Genomic DNA, 9,540 nt, shown 5'->3' on the forward strand with positions numbered 1-9,540 from the left:
CTACATGCCAGTTCACGAAATACTGTCACACCTGAAGAACCTAATGATATTTCTGTGTCTGATGTAGAAACATAATCTGGTGATGAACATGAACCTGGTGACAATATGGATAGTGATGTTCATAATAATGCTCAACCTAGCAATGATGAGGATGTGGAGATTGAACCTACGGTTAATCCTGATAACCCACAACGTAAGAGATATGATAAGAATAACTTCACTGCTAGGAAGCATGGTAAAGAAAGGGAGCCATGGGTTCAGAGATCTATGCCCTTTCCTCCTAAGCCATCCAAGAAAAAGGATGATGAGGATTTTGAGCACTTCGTTGAGATGATAAGACCCATCTTTCTGCAGATGCGGTTAACCGATATGCTCAAAATGTGTCCGTATGCCAAGTACATGAAAGATATCATGACCAATAAATGGAAGATACCAGATCTTGAGATCTCCACCATGCTTGCCAATTACACTTTCAAAGGTGGAACTCCTAAGAAACTTGGTGATCCCGGAGTGCCCACTATACCTTGTTCCATTAAAGGAAACTACGTAAGAACTGACTTATGTGACCTAGGAGCCGGTGTTAGTGTTATGCCGCTCTCTATTTATTGTAGACTTGAATTGGATAAGTTGAAACCCACTGAAATTTCTGTGCAAATGGCCGACAAATCAAATGCTTTCCCTATCGGCATTTGCGAGGATGTGCCTGTTGTGGTTGCTAACACCACTATCTTAACAGACTTTGTTATCTTGGATATTCCCGAGGATGATGCCATGGTTGTCATCCTCGGAAGACCCTTTTTAAACACTGCAGGGGCTGTTATAGATTGCAACAAAGGCAATGTCACTTTCCATGTAAACGGTAATGAGCACACAGTGCACTTTCCGAAGAAACGATATCAATTACATTGCATCAATGCTATCGAAAAGAGTTCATCAATTATTATTAGGAGCTTTGAATGCCCTATTCCTCATGTCAAGATGAAGTATGATTTGCTTGTTGGAGAGATACATATCCCCATTGAGGTGACTTAGTGGCTATTCAAAAATTCTCCGTTCTCTCTTGCGATTCGAGAAAGTTTTGTCATGAGGACTTGATCAACCCCATTGACGGATTCCTTTCGATGACCAAGAAATGGATGAATCAAAGAGTCACATACCTCTGTTTTGAGCTTTCATTTTCTGTTGCTTAGAAGAAAAATGATAGATTTAGTTTAGTTTTTCCTGTTTTCTGTTTTAGCGTCCCGGAGAAACCTACCCCGGAAATAAAAGTTCTCCGATGGTTCTGAAAATCAAGTATGATTTTTTCTGGAATATTTGAAAAATACTCGGCCTGAGAGCTGGCCTGGGGGCCAGACCAGTGGGCCACAAGCCCTGCAGCCGCCGCCCCCTGGTGGCGGCTAGCAAGCTTGTGGGGCCCACACGGACCCCCACTCATTCCAGCACCCATCCTCTTCTTCCACCTCGAGAAAAATGTTTCGCACCTCAAACCCGTGTTCTTGCTCATTTGCCTATGATTTTCGATCTCCTTGCTCAAAGCACCATTCTCCGAACCGTTTTGTGGAAATTACTCCTTGGTAAGTGACTCCTCCATTGGTCCAATTAGTTTTTGCTCTAGTGCTTTATCCTTCGCGTATTCTTGCTACCTTGGTGACCCTGTTCTTGAGCTTGAAATGTTGATTTAGCTGGTCCCAAGTAGTTTTAGCATGTGATACGGTCTCTAGGCACTTGTAGGAGTAGTTGCTACAAGGTGTGGCTGGCCTTCATTCACGTTTCTCTTGAACTTCAAAAATTTCAGCAAAAGGAAATTATGTTCAGGAGGAAGTTTCATGGTGGTTCCTCAAGTAAGAAGGGACCTCGTCTTTATTTTCAGGAGCCCGAACCTTATCAACTAAGGGACGCACTGGTACAACCATGTGAATGGCCTTCCGATGAGTTCATGATCGAAGTAGGTTTCAAGGATGAGTTTGATACACTTATCCACAATGCCGGGTTAGAAGAATTCCTCTCAGATAAATGTGAACAGTATGCTATGCTCACTGCCTCTTTAGTGCGTAGATTTAAACTTTCAGATGGCCGTGACTCATCCATACTGTTTGATCTGTATGATAAATCCTACGCCATGGATTTGGAGGATTTCAATAGGATTTTCAAAATACCCGATGGGGGTAGTATTAATGATCCTTCTAAGTCTTCGGTTAGAGACTTTGTCTCCAGTATAACTGTTGGAGAAACCAGAGATATCACGCAAGCCACCATAGGAAGCATCCATTTCCCTGCCTTGCACTACTTTGCCCTCTTCATAGGTAGGTGCATTAACGGCAAGGGTGCACATTGTCACCTATGCGCTTCCGACCTTAGTATCCTTAAAAGCGCAGTAACAGGTGACATGAGCTTCAATATGGGAGCTATAATAGCAAGGAGGCTGAATAATAATGCCATTGAGAGGGATTTCTTTGGTGGAATTTATGCTACACGCTTAGCAAATTTTCTTGGAGTATCCATCCGTTCAGAAGACCCTCCTCTCCGTACAGCCTACCTTGATCGTGTTGCTCTAACATGCTACCAGTTCCTTGAGAGGGATAATGGATCCCTCCTATACCGCTTGATATTTAACCGGCAGCGTGTTTTCCATATTACCCTTCCTGCTCCTTCTTTCTTTGACTTTCAGGTAAAATGAAGATACTACATAACCATAGGAGAGGCAGAGTAGTATGAGAGGGAGGCAACGGCTGCTCGACTACGTGAGGCAGCTATTCAGGCAGTGGCTGCAACACTCCCGTATAACACCCATTATGATTTTGGGTTTCGCGAGGACCATCCTTGGGAGTAGACCACGCTAGGCCAAAAGCCTAAGCTTGGGGGAGTACGTGTTCTCATCGACCTTACAGTCATGCTTATGCTTTCACTTTGTTAGCCGGTGTTTACACTTTTCCACTATATTATCCATGCTAGTTTATTTCCGTTTTCTTGTTTTGTGTCCTTTTGAGAAAACCCAAAAAGATTTTTCCTTTCTTCTTTTGCTTGTTGGGAGCTTTCCCGTGTAAATAGTTTTCTTTTTCTTTGGGTCAAGGTAGAAGATATTGGTTTCAATGTTTAGTGGTTCTTGCATGCATACCTATTTAGCTTTCAAAGAGCCATATTACTTTGTGTTCTCCTTTGTGTTTGCCTGCAGATTCAGCTTAGTCCAATGCACGAGCACTCTTATTATTGTTCACATCGTTTGATCGTGCAAATGAAAGGCAATAATGATGATATATGATGAAGTGACTGAGACTGAAAATCTGGTATGAACTCTATCTAATTTGTTTTTGTAAATATGGCTAGCTTGTCATGCCTGATTTAGCTTTGTTGTGAGAGAACCATGTTTTCAATGACAACTTAGAGATCATAGTTTCTGATGCCATGCTTAACTAGCTGAGAGCTTATAATGGTTTGTCTTGATTGCCAACATAGATTTTGAGATGACTATGATGTAGTATGATAGGATGGTATTCTCCTTTGAATGATTCAAGTGGCTTGACTTGGCGCAAGTTCATGCATGTAGTTGAAACAAAATCAACATAGCCTCTATGATGTTCGTGTTCATGGTGATTTATATCTTGTTCATGCTTGCATTCAATGTTAGTCAAACTCATTGCATCTTGATGACTGTTGTCGCTCTCTAGTTGGTCGCTTCCCAGTCTTTTGCTAGCCTTCACTTGTACTAAGCGGAATACTGCTTGTGCATCCACTTCCATAAACCCAAAAGTTTTTCCATGAGAGTCCACCATACCTACCTATTTGCGGTATCTACCTGCCGTTCCAAGTAAATTTGCATGTGCCACTCTCTAAACCTTCAAGAAATAATCTGTTTTGCATGCCCGAACCGCTCATGTGGTGACAGGGGGCTATTGGTATCTTCCATGCTAGGAGTGTTATCCTCGACATGTGTTTATTCACTTTCATTCACGAGAAAGGGGCCGGTAATTGGAATGCCCAGTTCCACGCTTAAATCAAAAACATAACTGTAAAAAAAGACTCCCCTAGATTGATGTTAGTATGGACGGTACCCAAGGATTCGGCTAGCCGTGGAGTGTGATTGATTGGTGGTGGGGGGGGGGGGGTTAAAACTTTACATTTTTGTTTGGGAACCGCCTATAGCATGAGTAGCATGGAAGATATTGAGAACTCTTGGTCATTGCGTTGACAATGAAAGCATGCCACCCAAAATTATTATCTCTGTTTTCAAAGCTTGAGCTCTGGCACCTCTACAAATCAATGCTTCCCTCTGCGAAGGGCCTGTCTATTTATTTTCCTGTTGAGTCATCCTCTTCTTTTATAAGCACCAATTAGAGAGCACCGCTGTCATTTTTATGCTTTGCTTTTGATTGATATTAAGTATGTCTATGACTGGATCTTTCTTGCTATGAATTAAAATGTTTAGTCAGCCCTTGATCTTTGAAAGTGCTCTGCATTTATGTTTTGCGGTCTCAGAAAGAGCTAGCGAGACACCACCTATTCATATTGCTTCATGCTTGTTTTGATTGAAGTGTTGGTATTTGAAACTCATTATTATTTGCTCATTAGCTGATTATGCCATTGATATTAGTTTACCGTGAGACCTTTGTGTCACTTGCTTGTGTGGTTAACTTGTGATCTTGCTGAAATTCTGGTTATGAGTTAGACATAGTTGCAACAACAAGATCAAACAGAGTTTGTCAAAGTTTTTCTTTCTCTCTCAGTTTGTCAACTGAGTTGCTTGAGGACAAGCAAGGTGTTTAGCTTGGGGGAGTTGATACGTCTCCATCGTATCTACTTTTCCAAACTCTTTTGCCCTTGTTTGGACTCTAATTTGCATGATTTGAATGGAACTAACCTGGACTGACGTTGTTTTCAGCAGAATTTCCTTGGTGTTGTTTTTGTGCAGAAATGAAATTTCTCGAAACGTCCTGAAAATTTACGGGGAATATTTCTGGGAAATATGAAAAATACGTGTGCAAAGATCCACCGGAGGGGTTGGGCCAGTGGGCCACAAGCCCCTTAGCCGCCACCCGCTGGTGGTGGCTAGCAAGCTTGTGGGGCCCACGTGGCTCTGCCACCCCCAATCTCAGCTCTATAAATTCACTTTCGTCCCAGCAAAAATTAATAGAGAAGATTACGTCGCGTTTGCGATATGGAGGCGCCGCCACATCCTGTTCTTCATCTCGAGGGCAGATCTGGAGTCCGTTTTGGGCTCCGAAGAGGGGAAATCGTCGCCTTCGTCATCATCAACCTTCTTCCCTCTCCAATTCCATGAAGCTCTTCATCGTTCGTGAGTAATCTATTTGTAGGCTCGCTGGGCGGTGATGGGTAGGATGAGATCTATCATGTAATCGAGTTAGTTTTGACGGGGATTGGTCCCTAGTATCCACTATGTTCTGAGATTGATGTTGCTACTACTTTGCCATGCTTAATGCTTGTCACTAGGGCCCGAGTGCATAGTTGTCCTTTGCAACTTCTTTCACGTGACATGAATGTTCAGATCCGTAAGATACAAAACAATAGTTTGCTATTGACATGAAAAAAATAATACTTCAAGCAAACTAGCAAGGTAATCATGAACTTTCAAAATAACAAGGCCAAGGAAAGTTATCCCTACAAAATCATATAGTCTGGCTATGCTCCCTCATCCTCACACAACTAATGTTAATCATGCACAACCCCGGAATTGGCCAAGTAATTGTTTTCGCACTCTTACTTTCTCAAACTTTTTATAACTGTCACGCAATACATGAGCGTAAGCCATGGATATAGCACTATAGGTTGAATAGAGTGTGGTGATGGTTGTGAGACAAAAAAGGAGGAGATGGTCACACTGACTCGGCATATCAATAGGCTATGCAGATGCCCATTAATAGATATCAATGTGAATGAGTAGGGATTGCCATACAAGAGATGCACTAGAGCTATAAGTATGTGAAAGCTCAAAAGGAAAACTCGTGGGTGTGCATCCAACTTACTTGCTCATGAAGACCTAGGGCAATTTTGAGGAAGCCCATCATTGGAATATACAAGCCAAGTTATAAAATGAAGATTCCCACTAGCATATGGTAGTGACAAAGCAAGAAGCTCTCAATCATGAAGAACATGGTGCTAACATGAAGCACAAGTGTGGAAAAAGATAGTAGCATTGTCCCTTCTGTCTTTTTCTCTCTTTTCTTTTTTTCATTTGGGCTCTTAGGCCTCTTTTTTTTCTCTTTTCTTTTCTTTTCTCTTTTTTTTGTTTTAGCGCTCTTTGGCCTCTTTTTTTTCCTCACATGGGACAATGCTCTAATAATGATGATCATCGCACTTTTATTTACTCACAGCTAAAAATGGTGATGACTCTATAGGAAATGCCTCCGGTAGTGTACCGGGATGTGCAACGATCTAGCATGGTGTATGACGTTGAAACATCTCGCTAGCTATCTTACGATCATGCAATGGCAATATGAGAGTGATGACACAAGTCATGAGACGGAACGGTGGTAGTTGCATGGCAATATATCTCGGAATGGCTATGAAAATGCCATAGTAGGTAGATATGGTGGCTATTTTGAGGAAGGAATTTGGTGGGTTTGTGCGCCGGCGAGAATTGCGCGGCACTAGAGAGGCTAGCAGTGGTGGAAGGTGAAAGTGCATATATACCATGGGCTCACATTAGTCATGAAGAACTCACATACTTGTTGCGAAATTTTTATTAGTAATAAAAACAAAGTGCTAAACGCATACTCCGAGGGGACGGGTTGGTAGGTGTAAACCATCGCGCGATCCCGACCTCAACACAAAGGATGACAATCAATAGATCAATTATGCTCTAACTTCCTAACATAGCGGTTCACCATACGTGCATGCTACAGGAATCCCTAACTCCAAGACAAGTATCTCTAGATTCACAACACCCTACTAACATAACTCTTAATATTACCGGATCCATGTCTCAAAACTAATTGAGAGGAATTGAAACTTCTCTTTCTACTCAATGCACATGAAGATGGAGGTTTTTGCATCCTCTTTGGGTACCTAGCACATTTGGGACTACTTTCATAGCATAAGCCAACTACCAAATCACGCACCGCCGTGCTCTAAAGATATAAGTGAAGCACAAGAGCAAACTTATCTAGCTTAGAAGATACAAGTGAAGCACTAGAGCAAAAGTATCTAGCTCAAAAGATATAAGTGAAGCACTAAAGCAAAAGTATCTAGCTCAAAAGATATAAGTGAAGCACTATGAGCATTCTAGCAAAATCACGATGAGTGCATGTCTCTCTCTATCAAAAAGGTGTGCAGCAAGGATGATTGTGACACAACTAAAAGAAAAGACTCCTATGATACAAGACGGTCCAAGCAAAACACATATCATGTGGTGAATAAAAATATAGCTCCAAGTAATGTTACCCATGGATTGAAGACGAAAGAGGGGATGCCTTCCCGGGGCATCCCCAAGCTTAGGCTCTTTGGTGTCCTTGAATTTGGCTTGAGATGCCTTGGGCATCCCCAAGCTGGAGCTCTTTCCACTCCTTATCTCTTTGTCCATGAGAACATCACCCAAAACTTGAAAACTTCACAACACAAAACTTAAACATAAACTTGTGATAACATTAGTACAAGAAAACAAATTACCACTTCTTTTGGTACTGTAGAAAACTTGAATTCTATCTATATTTGTGTTGGCCTACTGTATTCTCAGTTTTCCATGGCTAGTACCCCCCCCCCCCGATACTAACCATAGTTTCATCAAAACAAGCAACGAACTCAACAAAAACAGAATCGGTCAAAAACAGACCAGTCTGTAGTAATCTGTATACTTCGTATAATTCTGGTACCTCAAAAAATATGAAACATTACGACGGCCTGGGAAAACAGCATATCAATCAGCAGCAAAAAGAATCAACTCAAAATCTCTTTCTGAATAAAAATGAAAAATCATCTCGTGAGCGAAAAGTTTCTGTCTTTTTCCAGCACGATCAAACAACCATTACCAAGACTAGTCATAAAGGCTTTGCTTGGCTCAAACACAAAAAGAAACACAAAAAACAATCACAACAAAATTGTGAAGGTGTGGACGCAACAAAACAGAAAGAAAAAAGATAAATTCATTGGGTTGCCTCCCAACAAGCGCTATTGTTTAACACCCTTAGCTAGGCATCAATGATGCTTACACAAAAGACAAGAGTTGAAGCACAACGAGAGCATCATAAAGCATGTGAAAATCACATCTAAGTCTAACATACTTCCTATGTATAGGCATTTTATAGGAAACCAAATTGGCAAGGCAACCGACAGTTACCAAATGCAAGGAAGAAGAAAGAGACAATAGCAATCTCAACATAACGAGAGGTAATTTGGTAACATGAAAGTTTCTACCATAATATTTTCCTCTCTCATGGAAATTACATGTGGGATCATATTCAAATTCAACAATATAGCTATCACAAAGGATATTCTTTTCATGATCCACATGCATGCAAAGTTGACGCTCTTCAAAAATAGTGGGATTTTCATCAACTAAAGTCATGACTTCTCCAAACCCACTTTCAATATTATTGCAACCATCATAATAATCATGAGGGTTAAACAAATTTTCAAGATCATAAGAAAAATCATTATCCCAATCACGATCATTGCAACAAGTAGTGGACAAAGCAAAACTAGCATCCCCAAGCTTAGTGTTTTGCATATTTTTAGCATGATTGTCACTAATAGAATTTATAGTGAAACCATTGCAATCATGCTTTTCATTCAAGGAGCCCTCGTGAATCACTTCATAAATTTCTTCATTACGATTTTCAGATTCACGCATCTCAAGCAAAACTCCAGAGAGAAAGTCAAGTGCACTCAACTCACTAGCAATTGGATCAACATAATTGGATCTCTTAAAGAGATTAGCAAGTGGATGAGGATCCATATTGATTGGCACTCTCTGGAAATGGCTAGACGAATGCTATTCACGATTGCTGAACAATTAGAAATAGTCTTGAAATAACCCACGAGTGCATGGGATCGAGGCAGTTTTCGAGGGTAGACTATTCAACCCAAATTTGTTGGTTCGCCAATAGGAAGTGAGAGGATACTCTCAAGTATTAGCAGCTGAATGTGTCAGATTCAACCACACCCGAAAGATTAATATCTGCAAGCAAAGTATCAATAGCAAAGTAGTATGATAGCAACGGTGTAACGAGTAGCAGCAGTGGCAAGGAACAGCAGTAGTGACAGCAGTAGCAAGTAGCAACAGTAGCAAGTAGCATCAGTAGCAAGTAACAGCAGAGAAAGTAACAGCAGCAGTGGGACAAACTCGTAGGCAATGGGTCGGTGATTTGTTTGGATGATATTCAACATGCAACAGTTATAACACGGAGAGATATGTGGCTAGCTCCCGTTCGTCAATGTGATGTAGGCATGTATTCCGTGTGTCGTCATACGTGCTTAGAGAAAAGAACTTGCATGACATCTATTGTCCATCCCTCCCGTGGCAGCGGGGTTCAAAAGGAAACTACGGGATATTAAGGTTCTCCTTTTAATAAAGAACCAGACCAACGCATT

The sequence above is a fragment of the Hordeum vulgare genome, chromosome 1H, assembly GCF_904849725.1.
Source record: "Hordeum vulgare subsp. vulgare chromosome 1H, MorexV3_pseudomolecules_assembly, whole genome shotgun sequence".
Lineage (NCBI taxonomy): Eukaryota > Viridiplantae > Streptophyta > Magnoliopsida > Poales > Poaceae > Hordeum > Hordeum vulgare.